The sequence below is a fragment of the Telopea speciosissima genome, chromosome 1 (assembly GCF_018873765.1).
Source record: "Telopea speciosissima isolate NSW1024214 ecotype Mountain lineage chromosome 1, Tspe_v1, whole genome shotgun sequence".
Taxonomy (NCBI): domain Eukaryota; kingdom Viridiplantae; phylum Streptophyta; class Magnoliopsida; order Proteales; family Proteaceae; genus Telopea; species Telopea speciosissima.
The window spans coordinates 59106546-59131428 of NC_057916.1; the positions used below are offsets into that span (position 1 = coordinate 59106546).

Below are 24883 nucleotides of genomic sequence, written 5' to 3' on the forward strand. Positions count from 1 at the left end.
AAAGAGGAGGAACTGTCTTCAGGATCTGTTCCACCAGGTGAAGGTGGTCAGGGAGGGGTGTCTACAGGGTCTGTTCCACCGGACGAGGAAGAGAAGCAACTGTCTACTGGGTCTGTTCCACTGGGTGAGGAAGAGGAGCAACTGTTTACAGGGTCTGTTCCACCGGGCAAGGAAGGTCATGGAGGTGTGTCTTAGGGTATGAAGGAAAGGAGAGTGGAGGTTGTCAAAATCATCTGGCCAATCTTGCTTATGCCTGCTGTGTTAGTTTTACATGGGTAGTACATCTGTTGCAACCACTCTTTTTTCCCATGGGGAGGAAATTACTACAATTACTTTTGGTTTTTATGCTAAACAGTTCGTTTGGATATGGATGTATCATACGTCTCTTATATAGGCTTCAAAAATTAAGAAATCCAACTGGAAGTCGGACTAATTTTAATAGACACCCTTGGAGTCTAAATGCTAACTTGATTACAGACCAAACAAATCTAATAGGACTAGGAATAATGGGATGGACTCCCCTAGACAAGGAGGATCATAAGTAGAAGAAGATGTCGGTGCCCAAGGTTGAAGGTGAAGGATTATGGCAAACTTGATGCAAAGCTTTGATGAGCTATGAGGAGTAACTATGTTGTTCGGTTGGGGACTTCCCATTCAAGAACAGTTGATGCCCAGCAAAACCATGAACCACTCAGCTACCTCACTGAAAAAATTGCCAGAACTAAGGAAATTTACACCAAAAGAACAGCAGGAAACAAAGTTCTACAAAGAAGATCCATATGGGATTTCGCAATCTTTAGTGCCGCAAGAACAAAAATTCCTAGTGAGGCGAGCCACTCTAGGAAAGACCTCTCACTAAGAATTTTTTCGAGCCACTCTCATTAGGAATTTTGTTCCTGCACACTAAAGATTGTGAAATCCCATCTGGGTCTTCTTTAGAACTCTGTTGTTCAATTGGGGACTTCCATCTTGTGATGGATGGGAAGCCAAACGAGATGGAAGTCCCCAACTGAACAACAAAGTAACTCCTTGATGGGACAAAAGACCAGACGCGACAAGAACGAGTTGTAGAGGTCGTGAGTCCAAGACGAAGTCGCATCGCCTGTCAAGCACGAACGAGGATGCTCTCCAAGCTCGTAGAAAGGACCGAATTATGAGCTTCGTGCTGGGCTGGGCGCCAGGTCGCACCCTAGCCCGCACCACCAGGGCACCATGCGCTCGCCTATAAATGACAGCGGCCTGTCCGCAACTAGGCATGTGAGGAACGACCTCCATAACTTACGTAAACACCACCAAGCCTAACATGGACCAGCAAGGTCTGAGACTTTCGCCCACGTCACGCCTAATCTGGCGCGTGGGAAGTAACGGATAAACATTATCCCCACACTTCACTCTGTAACAGTCTCACTCCACTCTGAGATTCAAGCGTACCTATTCAGGCACGATTCTACCTCTCAACCACCATAAGTAAGGGAGGTCACACACGTTCGATCTATCTGAATTCTCATTGAATTGACTGCTGCTCAGAGATCTAACTTAAGCATCGGAGTGGGATCACCGGCGACGCCCGGTCCTCTCTGCTAATTCTTGTTTTGCAGGCAAAACTCGCTCTTACAGGATTTCTGACGCAACAGTTTGGCGCCGTCTGTGGGAACGATATTCTCGAAGCCTAAAATCTCTACCTAACCGACAACCTAAGATCATGGCAAGAGAACAAAATGTCGTTCCACCCAGCACTCAAGTTCCACCAACCGTAGAAAATCCAGTGACACGCCGGGTGACGAAAAACACCCGCGGCGGAGGGCAAACCGGAAAGCAGACCTTACAGCGGTTGAACACTGCACCAACCGATCCCTAACTACTGGCGGCGGGGGAGGCAGCAGAGACCCAACCTTCAGCAACTGCGGATGCTGGCCAGAATACAACATAGGATCAGGGCCAGTCCAACCGCAGCACCAGGGCACTGCCACCTCCGCCACCACTACCTTAGGGGTTCACCCCAGCGGTGACAGATCCAAATGCACCGGCCAATGTGGGCCAGATCCAAGACCTGCAACGACAGGTGCTCCATCAGAATGAGTTCCTTAGGGACGTGGTTAGGGAGCTGCAGGCGTTGAGAGCAGTCAACTTGGCAGCCGCTGCCACCGTAGGCTTGCCAACACCAACCTTGCCCCCAGCACCAGTGCTGGTACTCCCAAAGAACACTCAGGAGAATCTGAGGCTCGCGAGAGATGGCACGCGAGCAATAGGAAGTAGGGCTGTTTCCTCCCACCCATCCAAGAGAGAACTGCCCCATCCAGAGATCGTCTGCACTGGGAACCTGCCAACAAGGAGCAGGACCAGGAGCAGGCCCTCACTAGGGGGGGAGCAATCGGTGTCCACCGGCCAGAGAAATCATAGTAGAACCGAGAGAAGTCGCACTAAGGTCTCAGATGCACGTATTGAGCAGGTTGACCAGCAGAGGTCACCCCGGCATGACCTCCGAGACGAGTTGAATGCACGTCGCGCTAGGGCTGACGCCGTCCCCAATCAGAACATGGAAAGTGAGCTTGACCGTAAGCTCAGAGAGATGAATACAAAGATCGAGGCCCAAGAGAAGGGAAGCGTCCCTAAGGAGAGTTTCAGACCCGGCCAACATCCCTTCATGACTGAGATCATGAGAGCTGAACTCCCCAGGGGCAACAAGCCTCCTACTTTTGAGGCCTATGATTGGAAAAGCGACCCTAACGACCAACGCCATGATGACAGTCTATGGCGGGTCTGATGTAGTGTCCTGCCGCTCCTTCCCAACTTCCCTTAAAGGACCAGCAACACTCTGGTTTGCAAAGCTAAGACCAACTCGATCCGAAGCTTCACCTAGTTGGCCAAGGCGTTTGTAAGCCGCTTCCAGAGCAGCATGAAGCAAAAGAAGACTGCTGCCAACCTGCTAGCCGTCAAACAGCGGCTTGATGAAACGATCAGAGATTATATCACCCGCTTCAACGCGAAAAGCTTGGAGATCAAGGACCTAGATGATGTAATGGATTTCAATGCCTTGCATAACGGGGTCACCAATCACGACTTGGTGAAATCGCTCGCCCTAGACCCGGTCACCACCATGCCACAGCTACTGGATCGCTGCTACTAGTACGCCAACATGTTTGATATCATGAAGGCAAGAAAGGCAGTGGACACTAAAGCTCCGGAGAAGAAGAGAGCAAGTGAGAAGGACGAGAAGAAGAAAGATACCAAGAGGGTGAGGTCAGGCAGGGACTAGAGCCCAGATTATACACCACCAGGACCAAGATCCTGATGGAGGTGTATGACCGAGCTCTACTCTAATGGCCTAGGCTGATGTTCTATAGGCCGGAAGACAAAAATAAAAATAAATACTGCAAGTTCCATAAAGATGTCGGTCACGACACCGAAGATTGCAGACAGCTGAAAAGAGAGATAGAGCACGTGATCTAAAAGGGCCATCTGAAGCGTTATGTTAAGGAGGACGCGAAGGATAACTCCAGGGGTCGTGAGGCTGCAAGAAACAACCATAGGGGAGATGATAGAGCCCACAGGGGAAATGATCAAGATCGTCGTGATGACTGGCATGATGACCAAAGGGAGGCCCGAAGGAACCAAGACGAAGCCAACACCTCCACAGCGCCTGCTATCCTCACCATCCTGGGAGTACCAGGGCAGGAATCATCACATAAAGCCAAAACAAAGGTGCGGTTCATGGCGGTGGCTGAAGTCCCTGAAAAGAAAGCACGCACCGAGTCCGTGATCACGTTCTCAGATGAAGACATGGAGGGACTAAGCTGGCCACACGACGATGCTGTCATGGTTTAGGCAGTGATAGCCAATCGTCCAGTCCACAGAATCTTGGTAGACACAGGGGCATCCGTGGACATGCTGTCCTATGATGCATATTTGCATTTCGGATTCGAGCCAGGCACGTTGAAGCCTGAGTCTGCACCTCTGTACGGGTTCTCAAGTGCGCCAACCCCGATCGAGGGGTCAGTAGAGCTCCTGATGACAGTGGGGACCGCCCCTTGTCAAAAAACCATAAAGGTTAATTTTATGGTCGTCTGAGTAGCAACTGCCTACAACGTCATACTGGGCAGGCCCAGCTTGAACGAACTCGGAGCCGTGGTCTCCACCAAGCACCTGAAGGTCAAGTTTTCCACCCCGAATGGCACAGGGAAGTGTGAAGCAGAACAAAAGAAGGCCCGTGAATGCCATGCGACATTCTTGAAGGGCATCAAAGGCAAAAGTTCAGAAAAGGACATTCATTGTGACGAGTTGAACTTAACAAAATGGTATTTTGATGGACAATGGAGGTGAAGCACGTTTTTGAAGCAAGATAGGCAATCACCAATCAAAGCGGTGGAAGCTGAGCGTTCACCTTAGCGGCACCTCTGACCTCAGATGCATGTGTTAAGCATATAACTAGCGAGCGAACCTGACTGAGCCTGCCTTTCAAGAAGCGGATTCTGGAAACAAGCAGGCATGAAAGGAGGAGTTCAGATCATGGCCATGGGAGGCGCTTACTTTCTGTTCAGATTTGCAAACGTTGAAGACTTCAACCTCGTTATTACTTTAGGACCATGGTTTGTCTTCGGACCTGGTCTTGCGAAGATGGCACGCAAAGTTTGATCCATTTGAGACCAAACTGGACTCCGCTATTATCTGGGTTCGATTACCTCGACTTCCTCTTTCATACTGGCGACCGGACAGCGGTGAAAAGCAAAAGCACGGAATGTAACCATCTTCGAATTCAGTCTTCTCTACAGTAGCACCATGAATAGCGCATAGCGGAGCAGCGCCCAGGAGGCAAACAACTCCCAGCAAACTCCGGAGCGAATAAAACCAAACAAGCAACGGCCCTACTACAACACAAAGGGTGGTCGTAGATCACCAGAACAAGCAAGCTTAGCCGTTGTTGTATTTGCAATTTGAACTTCTTGACTATGCCGGCCGCCGGTCTCTCTCCGGTTCCCGGTGCCATTGTTTTCGGCAGACACTTGCTCTTGTTGATTTCGATGGGAAGATCGTCGAGGAGGGACCAGGATCTATGGTCCGTAGCTCGATCTTCCTGGTTCTATAACCTAACACGGAATCAGGCCAGCTATTTCGACCTGAACTTGGTTAGTGTCATCGGCGTGGGAGCGCATCTATCTGACTCACTCGTGTGTTCAGCATAATGACATCGCCCGCACAATCATAGCCGGCAGTTTCTGACCCCATCCAGTCTGAATGAAAGGTAAGGCACAGAGCTTCTCCAAGCCAGACTAGTTGAGAAATTAGTATCCGGCCTGCGCTTGCTTGAATGCCAGTACGTTACGTTACTAGAATAGGCGGTTGGCTGCTGCGCTACAGATCTCACCGGAAGGGTCTTTTCCTTTGCTTGCGGAAGTGACCCTGCTTGCTATTCTATCACCCCTCGCCCGGCGCAGCTCCTTCACCAGGATCAATAGCCCAGCTACACTACCACTACCCGTGAGATAGAAGTAGGGCACTTCACTCACCTCAGAGTGTTCCGTTTTCTCGCTTGTTGGCTTCGCCGTATCTTGCTTGCGCGGAAGCTACCGCAACTAAAAGAAAATGAATGAAGGAAGAAGGAACGAAGTGAAAGACTACAGAGGCATTCCGGGCCGACTACAAGACTACGACTACAATACAAGTCATGAGCGATAGCGAAGCCAAGCCGGCCCTAAGCAGGCTAAGGAAAGGAATAAACTCTATAAACAGATCCGTGTGTCGAAGACCGGACGTGCTAACTTTGATATCAATTGCCAATACTTCCCCCCTCCTCAAACTCGCTCTTAGGGCCCAGGGAAGAAGCATGCAGGCAGTAAACAGGATGAGAGCTTCGCTTGTTGATTTGACCGGGTTTTTCCAAAATCCTCCCGGCCCGTGAATGCCATGCGACATTCTTGAAGGGCATCAAAGGCAATTGTAGGGGAACAGGTTGAAGAGCTCATTGAGGTCCCGCTAGATGAGCAGGATCCCACAAGAACTGTGAAGATAGGATCTCTGCTGAAGAGTGAAGAAGCGAGGGAGCTAACCTCGTTCCTACAGAAGAATAGAGACGTGTTCGCCTGGTCGGCGGTTGACATGCCAGGCATACCACGCCACATTGCTGAGCACGTCCTGCACGTGGACCCTACTAGAAAGCCAGTGCAGTAGAAGAGAAGGACGTTCGCCCCAGAGCGACATGCTGCAATGAAAGAGGAAATTGAGAAGCTGAAGGCATCCGGTTTCATTAGGGAAGAGTAGTTTCCCACTTGGCTAGCCAACGTAGTAATGGTCCCCAAGCCCAATGGAAAATGGAGGATGTGTGTGGATTACACCGACCTCAATAAAGCATGCCCCAAGGACGAATACCTACTGCCTAGGATTGACCTGCTGATAGACGAGCCAGCAGGGCACGAGAGGTTAAGCTTCATGGATGCCTATTCAGGATATAACCAGATCATGATGAAGAAAGGAGATGAAGAGTACACAACATTTCGCTCCGACCAGGAGAACTTCTGCTACCTGGTGATGCCTTTTGGCCTGAAGAACGCGGGGGTGACCTACCAAAGAATGGTAAATAAGCTGTTCAAAGCCCAGATTGGCAGAAATATGGAGGTCTATGTAGACGACGTGTTAGTTAAGAGCATACGTGCAGAGAATCACTTGGCTGATCTGGATGAGGCCTTTCAGGTGTTATGGGCCCACCAGATGAAATTGAACCCGGGCAAATGCACCTTTGGGGTCAGCTCTGGCAAGTTCCTGGGCTACATGGTGTCTCAGAGAGGGATTGAAGCCAACCCAGTCAAAATCAAGGCCATCCAAGAGATGAGCCCTCCCAAGACGGTTCATGAAGTACAGAGGCTAAACGAGAGGATTGTCGCACTAGCAAGGTTCGTGTCCCGTTCGGGGGATAAATGCTTACCGTTCTTCAAGACTTTGAAGAACCTAAAGGACATCAAGGGCTTCGTGTGGATTGAAGAATGCCAGAAAGCCTTTGAAGATCTGAAGAGAGTGCTCCATAAACCGGACGTATCAGGGAGATTGACCGCATGGGCCATAGAGTTGAGCGAGTATCAGATCGAGTATAGGCCTAGGATGGCCATAAAGGGCCAAGCTTTGGCAGATTTCGTGGTCGAGTGTACGCAGAATGAGAACGTGCCAGAGCAAGAGGACCCAATGGAAGTAGAAACTAGCTCGTAATCATCATGGACCATGTTCGTGGACGGGTCGAGTAATTTAGAGATCAGGGGGGCTGGCTTCATTCTAACAAGCCCAGAGGGCTTCAAAATATAGTTCGCGCTGCGCCTTAACTTTTCAGCCTCAAACAATGAAGAGGAGTATGAAGCGCTGATAGCAGGGCTGAGAATGGCCAAGGCCATACAGGTCAAGAGGTTGACAGTATTAGCTGACTCACAACTAGTCGTGAATCAAGTCAACGGACACTACGAAGCAAAAGACAACTGCATGGCGGCCTACCTGGGGGTTGCCAAGAAGCTGGTGAGCTCGTTCGACATGTTCGAGATGAGCAGGGTGCCACGAAATGAGAATGAGAAGGCAGACGCGCTCTTGCGCTTGTAGACAGAGGCGCTAGCCCAGCTGGATGGGTCAATTTATATTGAGCAACTATCTGAGCCCTCTCACCAAGCTCGAGAGATTGTACTGATTGAGGTCGAGCCCAGCTGGATGGATCCAATCGTCACCTACTTGAGAGACGACATTCTGCCAGAAGATAGGATCGAGGTGCATAAGGTTCAAGGTTGCGCAGCTCGATATACAATGGTAGAGGGGGAGCTGTACAAAAGGTTAGTCTCTGGTCCCTTGCTGAAGTGTCTGAACCCCACACAGGCTCTAAACTCCCTAGCTGAAGTATACCGAGGCATATGTGGCAGTCACATGGGGGGATGCCACCTGGCCTATAAAGTGCTAAGAGCAGGATTCTACTGGCCCAATATGCAAAAAGAAGCAATCCAGTACGTGAGAAGGTGCGAGCAGTGCCAGAAGTTTGTAGCAATACCGCGTCAACCCGCCACAGAGTTAGCCTCCATACTTAGTCCTATCCCCTTCGCTATGTGGGGAATGGACATCCTCGGTAACTTCACCCCAGCCTCAGGGGGAAGGAAATACCTTGTGGTGGCGGTGGATTACTTCACCAAATGGGTGGAAGCAGAACCAATAGCAAAGATCACGAGGCAGCAAATGGAATTTTTTTTTCAAAGATAAGACCATCTACCGGTTTGGGCTGCCAAAGATACTGGTGATAGACAACGGGACGTAATTCAACAACCCGCAATTCAGGGCGTTCTGTGCCCAGTACGACGTAGAGCTCAGAACAACCTCAGTTGCCTATCCACAAGCAAACGGCCAAGCAGAAGTCACCAATCGCACCCTCCTGTCAGGGATAAAAAGAAGGTTAATTGAGGCGAAAGCAAGGTGGGTCGACGAGCTCCCCAGTGTCTTATGGTCGTATCGAACTACAGTTCGAACGCCCATGGGGGAGAGCCCGTTTTGGCTAGGCTATGGGACTGAAGCTCTGGCACTGGTCAAAGTGGTAGCGGGCTCGCTCAGAAGTTTAAACTTCAACGAAAGGACATACCAGGACGGACTGAGGACCAATTTGGACTTCCTTGATGAAGTCAGGGAGGACGCATTGATGAGAAATGTGGCCTATCGACAAAGAACGGCCCGCTAGTACAATTCTAAGGTCAAGGAGAGGACATTCAGACCAAGTGACCTAGTGTTGCGCAAAGTGAGCTCCTCCCAACCTCAACACCAAGGTAAGCTAGGTGCAAATTGGTAAGGCCCATATGTGGTCTCCAAGCGGATCAGGCCAGACACTTATCGCTTGAAGACCCCGGGGGGCAACAAGATACCACGACCCTGGAATTCAGAGAATCTGAAAAAAATTTATCAGTAAAGTCATTAAGGTCGCTGTAAAAGTTGCTCGTGAATCAATGAAAATATCTGTTCATGGTCACAATTTTGTCTACAGTCGCGTTCACAGTTGACCCAGAGTCCAGCTCGTTGAGTAGGCACTAAAGACTGACCTCTAAGGTTAGCATCAAAGACTGACCTCCAAGGTTAGCACTAAAGACTGACCTCTAAGGTCAGCACGAAAGACTGACCTCCAAGGTTAGCACCAAAGACTGACCTCTAAAGTCAACACGTAAGCCTAATCTCCAAGGTCAGCATGAAAAACTGGTCTCTAAGGTCAGCACAAAAGACTGATCTCCAAGGTCAGCACGGAAGACTGATCTCTAAGATCAGCACTAAAGACTGATCTCCAAGGTCAGCAAGAAAGACTGGTCTCTAAGGTCAGCACAAAAGACTGACCTCCAAGGTCGGCACAGGAGACCAAATCGCCAAAGTTAGCACTAATTTCCAAGTTCAGCATTAAAATAAGCAAAAGCAGCAAGATCGCGACTTGAAGAGGAACTCAAGTGAAAGAGAAAGAAATTTTTTTATTAATATTCCAAAGCATAAAGTACAAATATATGGGGAGATTACAACATCCAAGAACAGTTACAGAGATCGATTCATGATCTAAGTTCCCCTTCACTGTAAGAGAAAACGTGGCAAACTAAAGCCCACTAGCAACCCGAGTTCGGAGTAGACCGTCTTGGTGCTCTCGAACAGAAGAAGGCTGATGAAGATAAGGACCAGGGGTCACAAAGTGTGAAACAGGAGTAGCAATAACAACAACATCGGATAGAACGATACTGAGCCCATCAAAAGCACCTGTCCCAGAGCGACCCCGAGAATCAAGAGCAGGCCGCCTTGCCAAATGGGATTCACCATCAGAGAGCTGAAGCACCAAAATAGCCCTGTTTCCATTCCTTTACCTCTGAGGGGAGCGAAGAGCTTGAAGGGCAGGAGCTTGTTATTGGCTTAGGTCCTCCAGTACCCTGATAGTTCCACATCACCACCTTCCAAATCCTTTAACAGTTGGGTGGAGAGGTGGTAGCCTCCTCAAGATTCTCCACCCCTTTGATGTAACATTCCCACTTCAAGAAGTTGGCAATGGGATGAAACACAAAGGGGGGCCCTCACAGCCGATCACTCAAAGGACATGGCATGTCAATTGAGGATTGAAGCTGTGAGGGTCAATGTTGATGGAAGATTGAAGCCGAAAGTAACACCAACAAGGAAAACAAGCTTCCCAAAATTTACAGTCCCTGTATCTGGAAAGGCAGTGGCATCGTGAATGCCGGGGAAGGTACAAACCTCCAAGAGAAGAGAAGTGCAGCGAAGAAGGTGAGAAAATCATGGATCTGTGAAGATGCAAAATGGTATAGCCCCTATTTAAAGAATTAAACAACGGTTGGAATTCGGGAAAATCTCTCTCAACGCATAACCACCCACGTAAAAGTGGAAATAAGTCGAGGACCACATGCCCTTGCCTTATTGGCTTCATGCCTAAAAAATCGGAGAAGGAACAGCTACAATGGCGGCGATTCAGCTTCCGAGACAGTGCCATTACGCCCAAGGCCACGTGCCCTTTATTTATTGGCTCTTCGCCTCTCTAAGAAACCTAGATGGCGCTGTTATCAAAGCGACAATTCAACTTCAACACCAGTTCTATTAATGGCAAGGGAAGATTGCATGACAAGTCAAAAGGAAAGCAATAAATATTGGTATGGAGAATCCGCAAGAAATCTTGGGAAAGATCCTAAGTCATAATGGTGCGTGTCACGTAGAGAGGTAAACGTCACAGACGACAAATGCGGGAAACCAATTTCAAAGGGTCGACAGAAGGACCCAGCCCGTAAGGTTGACCTGAAGGTACGACCTCGAAGGTAGGCATGCGAGAACAGACGATCTGGAGAAAGCAAGAGACAAAGAACAACGTGCTCCAACACTTGAGGAGAATATCTTTCATTAATAATGGGTCAAGTACTTACACAGTGCAAAAAAAAAATAAAAAAATAAAAAAGGGAGACGAAATCTTCAACTGGTGGTTGGTGGGGGACTCGAATCAGAAGCAGCAGTGGCTGGGGGCACATCTACTGGAGGAGGATCGTTGGAAATCTTGTCTTCCGGAAGAGGATCAAGAGTAGCCTCATCGGCGGTGGTCGTGATAGCCTCTGAAGGGGGCGCTGGAGCGACAGAAACTTCCTCAACCGCAGGGCCTTCGAAGGCCACGGGCACCTCAGGGGTCGTAGGAACAGGGGGAACATAGTACTTAAAACCTAAGAAGTCGTAGCTAGGAGTCTTCTCGAGAACGTGCTTCACGATGTCGTCCACACCACCCCTATAACCCCTGCAGCTCACCTCTTTCATACGATCTTTAAGCTCCTGGGAAACCTTGAAAGCATCCAGGGCTTTCTTGACGGCCTCCACGATGACCTGAGGCTACCAGTTCTGGAATTTGACAAAGTCCTCCTGAACAGAGTTGGTCCTTCGCTTCTCCAGCTCGGTCTCCCTATCCGTTGCTGCCACCTTCTTCTCCAGCAACTCAATACGATCAGTGAAGGATTTGACCGTCTCCTTATAGTCCAAGGCTTTCTCCTCCAGTGTGGAAATTGTGGTCGCGGCGGTCAGCACCTGCTCCTCCGCGACCTTCCTCTTCCTTTCCTCCTCCTCATAGGCAGTAGACAGAATCACCACCCTTCGTCGGAGCTCACTTGCCCCACGGGTGACCTGCTAAGGGCAAAACGGCGTCAAGAAATGCAAAACACAGGAAATAATAAAAAGAGCCAAGTTCGAGGCTCACCCTGGCGAAATTCAATGCAAACGAATCCATGAGCTCGTCATCAGATTGGGCGTGAATGGCGGCCATGTCCTGTGGGGGGCCGTGATCCATCAACTCCTTAGTAACCTCGGGAAAGTCGAAAGATGATTCGCCCTCATAGACGTCCCACTGGAACTGGAGGCGCTTCTTCCCCTTCGGAGGGGGTAGGCTCTTCTTGCCCTTGGCAGTACCCCTCTTTCCAGGGTCCTTGGGGGCTTGCTTCGTGTCCTAGGAGGCCTTCCCCGAAGACCCTGTCCCCAGCGTAGCCTTCTTTGGAGGTGGATCGAGGTCCACCAATTCATTGCGTGTCCTCTTCTCTGGGGCCTTTGGTGGTAAAACCTTGTTGGGCTTCTCCATCCTATCCTTGCCCTTATCCACCTTCCCCTTGTCCTTTGAGGGAAGCTCCTTCTTCTCCTGGCTGGCAGTGGTGGCTGAGGAATCCTTGATGGAGATGCCCGGTAAGTAAGAGCGGGTCGTTTACTTGGACTGCTTCTCCAAGGCTTTCAGCCTATCCTCCTCCGCCTCACCTCGGAGCTCGTCAAAGTTGGGCTCGTAGTCCACTAGAAAAGCAAATAAAGACAGATCAGAAAATAGCTCATGATCCTAAAGCAAAGGGAAAAATAAGTTTGCAGGAAAAAGGACTCACCCCATGTTGAGCTCAGTTCGTACCTAACCAACAGATCCTCATCTGTCAAATCGCGTACGTCGAAGGCCGCGCCCTTCTTAACTAGCTCGAGAGACCGTTGGTCGTATGAGCTCAGCATGGGGACCTAATTCACTTGCAGCCGCACAAACCCCCACTCCGCTTTAAAGGGGTCACCCTTGATGCGCGCGAAGAAGAAACGGTCTTTCCACTTCTTTGCGAAATCGGGCATATGGCATACAAACGCTTTGGGCTTCTGTGGCTCCTTCATACCACGCAGAGCCACATAGAACCACTCATCGGTGGTCCTCTTCAGGTGGTAAAAATAAACAAAAAGTACCCATGAGGCCTCACGACCGAGCTGGGCGAAGAACAAGTAAAAACCAAAAAGCTGCTTCCAGGAGTTCGCCACTAACTGACAGTGAGAGATCATGAAGTGATGCAGCACGTCCAAGATAAAACGATGGATGGGGAAATGGAGGCCGCACTGAACCGTAACCTCGTACAGGCATACGGTGCCAGGCCGTGGGGTGTTTGCCCTCTCGGCTCTGGTAGGTATCTATGTCTCCACCCATGAAGGGAAGCCATACTGGGCCCTAAGAATGGCCAGTGAGTCCTCAGTCATGGTGCTCTCAAAAGCAGCCACATAGGTGGCCCTCACCATGACCTCTTGCTCTTCCTCCACTCCAGGAGCGCCATCACCGTCGGCGGTACGCTCTGATAGGCCCTCAGTTGACGCCTGCATACCCCCACTAGACTGGGCAGAGGAAGCCTAGGCCAGGCGTTTGGCCTGGGCAGCAATCTTTTTGGACCCAAAGAGTGCAGATCGCTCCTCTTGGGTCCTCTTGGAACTCACTTCGGGGTCAGAACCCCCACTCATTCCAACACCCTCGCAGGAACCCCTATTGGATTCAGTTTGAGAGGAAGACGATGATACAATGGTAGAAGCTTACTGATAGCAAAATGGCGAAGACTGAGCAAAAAGAAGAGCAGCTCGAGCGGGACGCACAACACAGGCTTGCAAGAAAATTTTGAGTAGAGGAGCTTGAGAGTTGCTAAAGGAAATGACAACCACCGGAACAAGTGCAGCGACCGGAAACAACATCAACACAAGGCAAAAGGAATAGAGGATTCGAATTCGCCAAAAGACAATAAGAGATGCAGTAAGGATGAAAGCCCCAATTTATAGATGGAAGAGAGAAGTGGAAGCGTCCTCAAATCCAACGGCCAGGTGGCAAGTCCATCGAAAGGCCGAGAACAACCAATAATGAATCCGCCCAAGATGTAATAAATGCGTAAGCCATGTGGCAGGACAATAATGGGTGGTTTAGTGCGACAAGGATCAACTGGCAGTAGGCATTGCCCAGATCTCATGATGCCTACGGCCTACGTGTCCGTTCAAAGATGGAACGTCAAGCGTCGTCTCAGATCAAGGCGTCTAAATGGTATAGGCTACATGTCAAACGATGGCTGGAACGTCAAGTCATGCCCCATCGTCGATATGTCAGGCTTGCACGTACAAAATCAGACACCAAAGAATTTGAATCGATTTAAACTCCCCAGGACGCCAACGTCCTGGAGAGTGGGGGGCTCGTGATGGGATAAAAGACCAGACGCAATGAGAACGAGTCGTAGAGGTCATGAGTCCAAGACGAAGTCGCGTCACCTGTCAAGCACGAACGAGGACGCTCTCCAAGCTCGTAGAAAGGATTGAATTATGAGCTTCGTGCTGGGCTGGGCGCCAGGTCGCACCCCAGCCCACACCACCAGGGCACCACGCGCTCGCCTATAAATGACAGCGGCCTGTCCGCAACCAGGCATGTGAGGAACGACCTCCATAACTTATGTAAATACCACCAAGCCTAGCATGGACCAGCAGGGTCTGAGACTTTCGCCCAAGTCACGCTTAATCCGGCGCGTGGGAAGTAACGGATAAACATTATCCCCACACTTCACTCTGTAACGGTCTCACTCCACTCCGAGATTCCAGCTTACCTATTCAGGCACGATTCTACCTCTCAACCACTATAAGTAAGGGAGGTAACACACGTCCGATCTATCTGAATTCTCATTGAATTAACTGCTACTCAGAGATCTAACTTAAGTATCAGAGTGAGATCACCGGCGACGCCCGGTCCTCTTTGCTAATTTTTATTTTGCAGGCAAAACTCGCTCTTGCAGGATTTCTGACGTAACACTCCTCATAGGTTATCGTAGCTTTGCATTAAGTTTGCCATGAGAGGGTGAGAGGGTAGGGGCCATGGGGGTGGGGAGGTGGAGGGAGATGAGGAGGCGAGATGGCAAGTGTAGGGGGTAGGGTTTTGTTAACCTATATGGATTGGGTACCCACTTGGGGTAGCTATGGGACCTATGGCCCATTAGAGTTAGGGTTAGTGGAAGGGGGCCACATGGTGGTCCCCCCATTTTCTATATATCGAATGAGAAGGAGAAACGCACAACAAACAATTTGAATTGCCGCTCCTCTCATTTTTGCATTTTTTCTCCCTTAAGCTCGCTCTTTCTCTCTCGGCTTGCTCTTTGTCTCCACCGTGAGTGTGTATTTTCAAGAGGCTTCTATCACTATCTCTGGTCTTAGTATGGAGGATTGATTTATCTCAATCACTTGACGAGAACACTGTCACGAAGGAGATTGTTCACCCTCTTGCTGCTCAAGACATAATCGTTTGGTTGTTGATCAAGAACATCACGATCCGTCTTCCGCTGCGTTGTGGATATCACGCTACGAAGGTAACGATCGATATTTCCTTTATATTATATTAATATTAGCATCATAGTCTTTACTGTTCTTGGTTGCGCTGCGAATTGTCACAAATCGCCATGCCTCACCATGTTTGGCCGTGGCTATGCCGCATCGTGAAATTTTTTTTTGTGTGCGCATCTTTGTTGCTGCAAATTTTTTTTAGATTTTATTTTTTCTAGCCGTGAGATTATCTTGCCGCAGGCAGTGCGGGCCTGTGTGGCTTGCGCGACCAAAGGCCGGGGCTCCTTGCTTCTTTTTCTTTGGGTCTGTGTGTCACATGGTCATGGCAAGCTGCTACATTTTTTTTAATCTGATTCATACTTGATTTTCCGTAATTGATTGAGTATTAAAAAAAAAAGGTAGCATGCAACCAAAGGGGCAACAACACCATATGGCATGCATGCACCCAAAGGAGCAACAACACCATGGCACAGATGCACCCAAAGGGGTAGCAGCATCATGGCACGCATACACAAAGGGGCAGCAGCAGCAAGCCACAGCCTGCAGCTGCTGCACCTATGTGCATCCTTCGTGTGCAAAACCAGTGTGATGGTTGTGTTTTTTTTTTTCTTTGGGCACTACTTGTTAGTGGTGAAGCCTGATTTCGGTTCAGAAAGTGGTTCAGTGGATCTTTGGAGGGTCATTTCTGCCTCGAAATGACCTCGGATGGCCAAAAAAGGGTATACATCACCACCAAAGGCTATGTGTTGTGTTGGGCTCGTCGAGACCTTTGAAACAGTATATTTTTTTATATATGTTATGTTTTGGTCCGACCCTGTCCAGTTTGGCAATTTTTGGGTCTGGGGGCATTTTTGTACTTTCTGGGCTAAGGCTTCTCTATATATTGTTCTTTTCTCTGGAAGGACTAGTGTGAGGGTTTGTAACATTTCAAAGATAGTGAAATCTCTTCTGTTGTTTGACCATGGACTTAGCTTCCCATCTTGGGGGTGAACCACGTAAGCCTCTTTGTGTTGTGCATTGTGTATCTTTTCTATTTTCGTTTTCTTCTGCATATTGCCACTTCTGGGCGTTGTTTTCTTAACACTACTGTGTGTGTGGTTGCTAGTGTTTTTGGCGCACTCGTGCTGCTGCTTGGCCTTTGTGACCTTTTTGGATTTAGTGGTCGTGGTTGCTGCCTTGCTGTTATCATTCAACATAAATTTTTTTTAGGATTGTATTAGGGTTCTTGAGGAAGAAGATGGGTGAAGGGATTCCCTTTTCACCCATAAATTTTTTTTAGGATTGTATTAGGGTTCTTGAGGAAGAAGATGGGTGAAGGGATTCCCTCTTCACCCATATTATTACTCAACCCTTATTTGGTTTTTCTTAGATCCATTTTGTTTAAGTTAATTTCTATCCTATGGTTTATTTTATTGCTTTAAAATTTGTTTTAGCAATTTATGAATTGGCAATTTTACCCTCCCATGGCGGTTATTAACCTTTGACTCACTCCACTTGTTAGGATGCATAGTCGATCTCCACCCACCGGCCTAGAGATGTTTATGCATGTTTAGGGTTAGAGACCATGACTGGTATATAAATGGACATGTTTCTATGTATGTGCGTTAGAGGTAGTCTTCGTGTGTGATGTAAAGTGTGGCACTCCCTACTTAGTAGATTGATGTAGTAGGATTTGAAAGTTGTAATTTTCTTTTTGGGACAATGTAATTATAATTTTGAGAAGCTTTGTAAAGGGTTGGCACCCACACTGCATATCACACGGTTACACTATCTCGACATGCCACTTTAAGTACCTATCGGGTTCCTTTGTGGGACCCACGCACACACGTATGTATGACGCAATTTCTGGATAGGAGATGCCCATTCCTCCTTTTGTGATTGATTCATTCAAAATCAATCAAAATTATAGGTCACCAACACTAATGTGAGATTTGATTATGAGCTAAGTCAAAATTTTTGGTCTCACTCTGTGGTACATGGAACCCATAATTTTGATAGAATTTTTGGGAGTGAATCTGTTAATGGATGAGTAATTAATGTCGCGCTATTGTTGTTTGTAGAACAATGGCCACAAAAAATGTGATTGCTAACTTGAACAAATGTGGAAAATTGAATGACACCAACAATGACCTGGGGGCCTAGAAGGTTCAATTCTTGTTCAATGAGAAAGAATGTCTAGACTATATCACCATTGAGATACAAAAGCCCCCCTTGAGGGCACTACAACCAAAGCTCGTACGAACCTTGAGGCCTACGGTACCTGGTTAAAAAAGGATCGTAATGTGTGCTACATTTTATTGAGCATCATGCATGACGACCTACTTGGTGAATTTGAGACATGCACCACAACAAAATCATGTGGGATGTGTTGAAAATAGCTTATGATGGTACGTCCACCACCAGGTTGAAGGGTTTCACCTTGAAATTTAAAATGTATAGGAAAGATCCCAAGCATACCATTATTGAACACCTTAGTGTGGTCAAAGAAATGAATACCCTAACAAATGAGCAAGTTCAAGCCGTTATTCGAACACTCCCAGACTCCTAGAACTAGATGAAAATTGTTCTTACACATAATGACAATATCAAGACCTTCTCTGATATTGCTCAACATGTGGAACTTGAAGCGGAGCACCAAGAGGCGAACCGTGCTACTGCCTTAGTCGCCCAAGGCGACAAACACAATAACAAGAAGCACACTACACAAGGAAAGCCAAGAGGTCGGGATGGGGCTAAGAATGATGCACCACAGGAAAGAAAGGTCACCAAGCGTAAAAGGGATAAACATGGTGGTAAGAAGGATATCAATAAGATGACTTGCTATAACTACCAGAAAAAGGAACACTTCACTCGTGACTGCACTGAGCTGAAGAAGGTACCATATCATCCTTGCTCTCTATTTACCTTTGTGTGTACACATGTCTTTATTGCTAACACACAATCCGATTGGATTATGGATACAAGAACGACATGACACATAGCTAGAGATCGAGTAGGGATTGTAGATTATAGAAGGATTTTGGCTGGTTCGCAAAGCATCTTCTTGGGGAATGGAACAAGCGAGGACGTCAAAGGTGTTGGAGTCTACCAACTCCAACTGTGCACTGGGCGCACTATCCTATTCCATGATGTGCTTTATGCACCTGGCATCGAACATAATCTACTTTCAGTTACAACTATGTTACGTTTAGGATATTCATTTACCATTGACTTGGAGGTTTTGACTTTATTTTTGGATAATGACGTTGTTGGACATGGTTTAATTTATGACAGTTTTATTAAATTAGATCTTCTTGATTCTTTAATGTGTGTTCCGAATCTACTACTTGGCATGCTAAACTAGGACACATAGGGAGGGATAAGATGACTAGGCTAGCTCAAGAAGGCCTATTAAGTCCACTAGCTAAAGTCACCTTACCAACCTATGAGCCTTGTCTAGCAGACAAAGCTCATCGAAAAGCTTTTGGTAAGGCAGTCCGTGTGACTCATCCCTTAAAGCTAGTCCACTCTGACATAGAAACCTATAAATGTAAAGGCACGCCATGGCACCTCATATTTTCTCACATTAATTGATGATTACTCGTGATATGGTTATGTGTATTTGATCGCTCACTGCTATGAGGCATTAGATTGCTTCAAACTCTTCATGGCAGAGGTTGAGAATCAGTTAAGAAGAGTTTAAAGACTCTGCACACAGACCATGGACGCGAGTATCTTTCTGAGCAGTTTAAAGAACTATTTGGGGAAAAGGGGATATGCAGGCAATTGACTATTCCTCACACTCCGCAGCAAAATGGTGTAGTAGAGAGAAGAAATATGACACTTTTAGACATGGTTAGGTCGATGATGGCACAGGCTAACCTCTCAATATCCTTCTGGGGGGAGGGATGCACTACTGAGTGCTGCCTACATCCTTAACAGAACGCCATCCCAGTCGATTCCCTCCACCCCATATGTGTCATGCCCCCACACCGATGAAAGATATTTTACAATAAAGAGGGTGACTGGGACGACAGGTGTCATCCCAATACCTACCAAGATCATAGATATAGTGTCCTGAGCCACAGCCCACCCTATTATATAATCATGATAACAACAGGGAACGTACCCAATGGAATAAATTATTCCAATTACAGAGTTAGCGGAAGCAAAATTCACTTAAATCAGGTGAATATAGAGCATCGGTTCTCTAATAATAACACATAATACAGTTGTAATATTCGTAACCATCCATTTCTCTCTGTATATTTAAACATAAAGTTTATACATGTATGGAAATGAATATATAAATAAACAAATAAATCAAGCCACTAGGGCACCATCCTTGGGTGTACATCGACATCCAAGTCCATCCACTGGCTCCACTTGATTCGCATCCATATGAGCTCATCAAGAGACTACCTGCATATCAACTAAAAAGGGATTGCGTAACGGGGTTAGCTCCATAAGCTACTGAGAGAGCAAGGGGGAATGCACATACACACAAACATGCAATTTCAAGCAATTCTTGATGCATGCTAATGTTAGATTAATTTTCCACCTAGCACACGAATTCTAAGTCAAGTGTATGCTACTATGGTAACGTGGGAGACACTGAGGGTCACTTAATTTATCGCTCCAATGAAACCTCAGTTATCACAAGGGAGCCTATGCCGACAAAAGCCATCAGACCACTCAGTGGTAAACCCCGATAGCCATCATTACCCCTGACCTGGCCTCTCTTCCCCACAGCCAATAGGTGCTCAGGACTATCCAACACATAAACCCTTGTTGGTAAAGGTCGTAGCATAAGGGAGCAAGAATCCTAGCCGCAGATATACTACATGCAAGTCCTATCATCCCGAGAGGTATTTCGGGTGCATCAATGTCCCATTCCATCTAGTACCCGAGTACCAGCACGGCACAACGCATACAGATCAGGATAACAATTAACAAGTTTCATAATTAAATCTGGGGTTCCGGTATCGGTACACCTGGTACCGTTACCCGATACAATAGTGAGAACAATATCACATCACATTCATAGCAGTTCACATTTGAGATAAATAATGCAACACGCTAAATGCTTATATTTCATATAATAACATGGTAATGATTGCTTAAGATATATATTCAAGCCCAAACAAATCACCCAAAATCCATTCACCGAACTCGGGTGTCACCCAGCTTGGTTGACATGAATCTCACTGGTGCACCAATTATCCATCGAGTTGGGTTGTCTAAGAATGCAAAAGCAATCGTCAAAAGATGTATAGAGGGGTCCTATGTTATGCCCCCAACGTTAAAACTGAGTTTCAACCAAGACAGCACGGACGGACTCATGGACGGAAGGAATAGGGTGAGTTCGTCCTTAACTCCGTTCAGGCCAAAAGGTCAAAACATGAAGGACAGATCCAAACGAAACTTCTACTTGGATCCGTTCCTGCATCCGTTTCATCCCTGAGACATTCCCGAGAGGGAACGGGACCACAGGTGGGACAGATCCAAACGAAACTTCTACTTGGATCCGTTCCTGCATCCGTTTCATCCCTGAGACATTCCCGAGAGGGAAAGGGACCACAGGTGGAGGCAACAGAGTAAATCCGTTCCTGCATCCGTTCGAACCATTCTACAAGGGTACATTGGATAGACTTACGAACGAAACCACGACAGTGACTCCATTCGTGCGTCCGTCGAAATTCTTTGCCAAGATTTCTCAGGGTTTTTCCTCTAGCTTGGAACCTGGAGTTCACATGGCACTTAGGGTCATAGAGGGGGTGTCTTAAGTCTCCCTAGAGTCACTAGAACCTAGGCTTACCTCATGGATCCAAGATCACATAAGAGTTTAGCTCCATTTGGTCCAAGGGTAGGGTTTGATGGTTTAAAACCAAAGGATCAGCAACAATGGTTGCAAGGCAGCTTATAGAACCCTCTATTAGGGTTTGATCATCACCATTAGAACTCCATTTAAGGGCTGAGCTTCACCTTGAGTCCCAAATGGAACCCTAGGTTAGCTCAAGCTCAAGGAATCTACTTCAATCAAGAGTGGGAATGGAAAAGAGGGATGTACTAAGAGTTAGAGCTTACCTTGGTGAGTGGAGCTCCAATCCCAGCCCTTGCCAGCCTTGAAGATCCACCTCCTCTTACTCCTTCTCTTCTTCTCCTTCCTCCATTTTTCTTCTTTTCTTCAAGCCTTGATTGAGCAATAGGAGGGAAGGTAGGGCAGCCAACCTCTGTGGCATGCCTTCCATCTTCTTCCCTTCCCCTCTTATTCCTCTTCCTACTTCTTCTTCTTATTCTTCTACCTTGTCTCTTCTCCTCCACGGTTTGTCTTGGAGGGGGAGAGATAGGAGAATATGAGGTTAGTCTTCTCTTTTAAGGGTCAAAAGAGGCCTTAGGGCTTGTTTGCTTAAGTGTCTTTAAGACATAAGATAGTCTTCTAGGTTTAAATGGGCTCTACGGCCTATTTGGCCAAGGTCACAACTTATTAAGTCTATCTAGTTAGGACATGTTTAGGTCTACCCTAAGTCCTATAAGGCATATTAGTTCTTAAGGTTTGTTTGGTTCAAGCTAAAATAAAAGAACTCATTATTTATTTAAGTTAAGTCTTGTGGGCCCAACTAGCCAATTAAAGGTAATGGTGAGAGTCCATCTGGTCCGGGGATCTAGTAATGGTGTCTGGGACACAGGGATGTGGGTCCCACAGGAAAATACATCAAAAGGGCAAGAAATAGTACGGATGGATCCACAAACGAAACCAGTCGAATGAGTTCGTTCGTTACTCCACTGCTACTGTCAGGATCCAAACCTCGAGGAAAGTTGTGGGGCTTTGACCCGTACTTCCAAGACTTCGAGGGGACTTATAATGGTAATTTAAAGTTCAAGGTCACTGGTGTTGATCATTGCCATTGTGCCATTATCCATTGGTAAAAGTCTAATTTGACCCGGGGTATTAGGATATATTCGGGTGCAGGTGTAACAATATGAGTTATGGAAGGGTATAAAGCCCAACTTGGGGCACCTACGCCCTTGGGGTGTTGCAGGTTATGTTCACAATGCTACCCATAAGTTTGGAAAACTAGGCCCTAAAGCTAGAAAGCATATCTTTATAAGATACACTAAAAGCTCAAAAGGTTATGTCATGTATGGTGAACGCCCTGACAAAGGAATGACTGCGATCCAATCCCGCGATGTCAATTTCATTGAGAATGAGTTTCCTTCTATAGGAGATGCACAAAGGAACCTTGACCTTTTCAAGGTTGAAGATGTTGAGAACATCACGCCTCCTTCAGGCAAGGATGGGGAATTACCTCATCCTGTAATCGCCGGAAGAAGTGAGAGTGATCATGAACCTAGTGGGAGTGTACCACTAGATTCCATTATGCACAACAATGCACGTGTAACTCGTCGTCATTACCCGATTGAGGGGAACGTTGCCATTGGTGCAGCAAATGATAAAAATGAGCCTACTGTACGAGAAGTGTTCTCCTCATCTGCCTAGGATTTGTGGCTAGCTGCAGTAGAGGAAGAGTTGGCCTCTATAATTAAGAGCCAAGTATGGGAGTTGGTTGATCTTCCGCCAGGGCGCAAGGCCATTGGAAACAAATGAGTCTTAAAAATTAAGTGCAAAGCGGATGGTTCAATTGACAAATATAAAGCACGCCTTGTGACGAAAGGTTATACTCAAAGGGAGGGTATAGACTATTAAGAGACTTTCTCCCTTGTGGTGAGAATTGCCTCTATCCATCTCATTCTAGCCATTATTGTTAAAATGAATCTGGAACTCTTCCAAATGGATGTTAAAACTGCATTTCTCACTGGAGAACTGGATGAGAGATCTTTATGACTCAACCAGAGGGTTTTGAAGTCAAAGGTCAAGAGCACAAAGTTTACCACTTAAAGCAATCCATTTATGGACTCAAACAATCGTCCAAACAATGGTACTTCAGATTTCATCACGCCATTACATTTTTTGGAATTGAGATGTTTGAAGAAAACCACTATGTGTATGTCAAACGATCCAAGAAGAACTTCCTCATTCTTTCTTTGTATGTAGATGACATACTATTGGCTAGGAGTGACCTTGGGATGATTGTCGCCACTAAAGAGTGGCTGTCTTTCACATTTAAGATGAAAGATATGAATGAAGCCAACTTTATGTTGGGAGTTAAAACTGTGAGAGATCGATCTAGGAACTTTCTTGGTTTGTCTCAAGAGACTTATATCAAGAAAATCTGCTCATTGAAACTCCTATGGACAAAGCTTGTGTCTTGAGCAGTGATCAATGTCCCAAAATTGATCAAGAAAAGAATTAAATGTCCAACGTACACTACGACCTTCATTATTATGGAACTGAATAAATGATATACAAAAACTTCATGCAAATATAAACACTCATGAACTTACAAGAGAAATATTATCAAAAGCCAGTGACACAGAATACATGTAGACCCTCTAACTACAACTAAACCAGAACCCAAGATTACAGAACTGGAATCAAATAGGAATACCAAGGTTGTTGAACAACAATTTCTTTTGGTACAAATAATCCTGTTTCTCTGTACACATAGGCTTCCTGTCCAATTTACAGAATAAATTTAAGTTCTTGTACAAACTACGATCATTAAAAGCCAAGGCCTTTTTCAGCGATGCAGAACAGTAGTAGTCTTCTGAGTCCCACTTGCGCTGAGACATTGCATCCGAACCTCACCCTTGCTCCTTGTATATCATCCTTTCCGATCAACTGCTTGAAGCTTGTGTCTTAAATTGTCAGCATAGTTTTGAGGAGGTAACTGCAATAGTGGATGTGTTTCATTGACACCACTGATGATGTTGGAGTTCAAATTTTCATCATGAAAGGATTCTCCATAATTACCTTCATTCAGCCATTTTGTAGAGATTTGAAAAGGAACTGTTGAGTCTTGGGACAGGGTTGTCTCTGTATTGATCATAAAATCCATTTTTGAAGTTGAGAATGCTTCTTGTGCTTCTTCTTCTTCAACAATATCAGCCCAACTCTTCTCATTCTTGAAGATAGAATAAGCTCTAGTTGGCTTTGAAGTGCCTGTAACAATGGCTACTGAAAGATTATCTGTATCATAATAGTTATTCCTTCCAACATTTTTGCCTTCAAAGCCTTGGACAGCATTTTCAGACCTACAATCCCCAACCACGCTATTGGATGCAAGCTTTTGTAGTGGCGTTCATGGCCATTTTCAATTCTTATTGATTGATCAATGAATAGTTTAGTATTTGAACTTCCCTCTGTCACTGTACAACACTCCTCTGCTCCACATGATCTTTTCTCGTCTCCTCCAATGGGATACTTTGAATTACATATTACTCCTGTCCATTTAGTCTTCAAATTTCCATGCCCAGAAATTGCAGAAACGTCTTCGATTCCCCTCTCACTACTGCATTTGATGACGTTGACGCCGATGGAGGGCTCGGCAGTAAACAAGTCTTGGACGACATTGGACAACGGATTGTACTGGGCAGATAGCACATAAACAAGATCATCAGTGGACGGGTGGAGGGCCCAAAACAAATCTTGTAAAAATTTCAGCCGAGTACGAAAAACTTACCGGAACATCCGTCTCAACCGTACTCTGCTGCTCTCTTCTGTGTTGGAGTTTCGGCTGAGAACTAGCTTCAATTTCTTGGAAGAAGTAATCTTGAAAATCAAGATTTTGACGGTGGAGTTTAATAATACCCAAGAGACCAAACCAGAGGCTCCATTCGCAGATCATTTCATTTTTGATGAAATTCTTCCATAAGATCTTTAATATGTCGTCGCCGTAAGTACTAAGGAAAAGTC

General features: G+C 46.6%; 1 long non-coding RNA gene across 1 annotated transcript; it reads right to left on the reverse strand.

Moving 5' to 3' along the window:
* LOC122645644 lies at positions 1–24144 on the reverse strand. Its single transcript, XR_006330495.1, has 3 exons — positions 23891–24144; positions 9139–9144; positions 1–12 (listed from the first exon to the last, which is right to left on the reverse strand). It is a non-coding gene; the product is annotated as an uncharacterized LOC122645644 (long non-coding RNA).
* Positions 24145–24883: the final 739 nt, after the last annotated feature.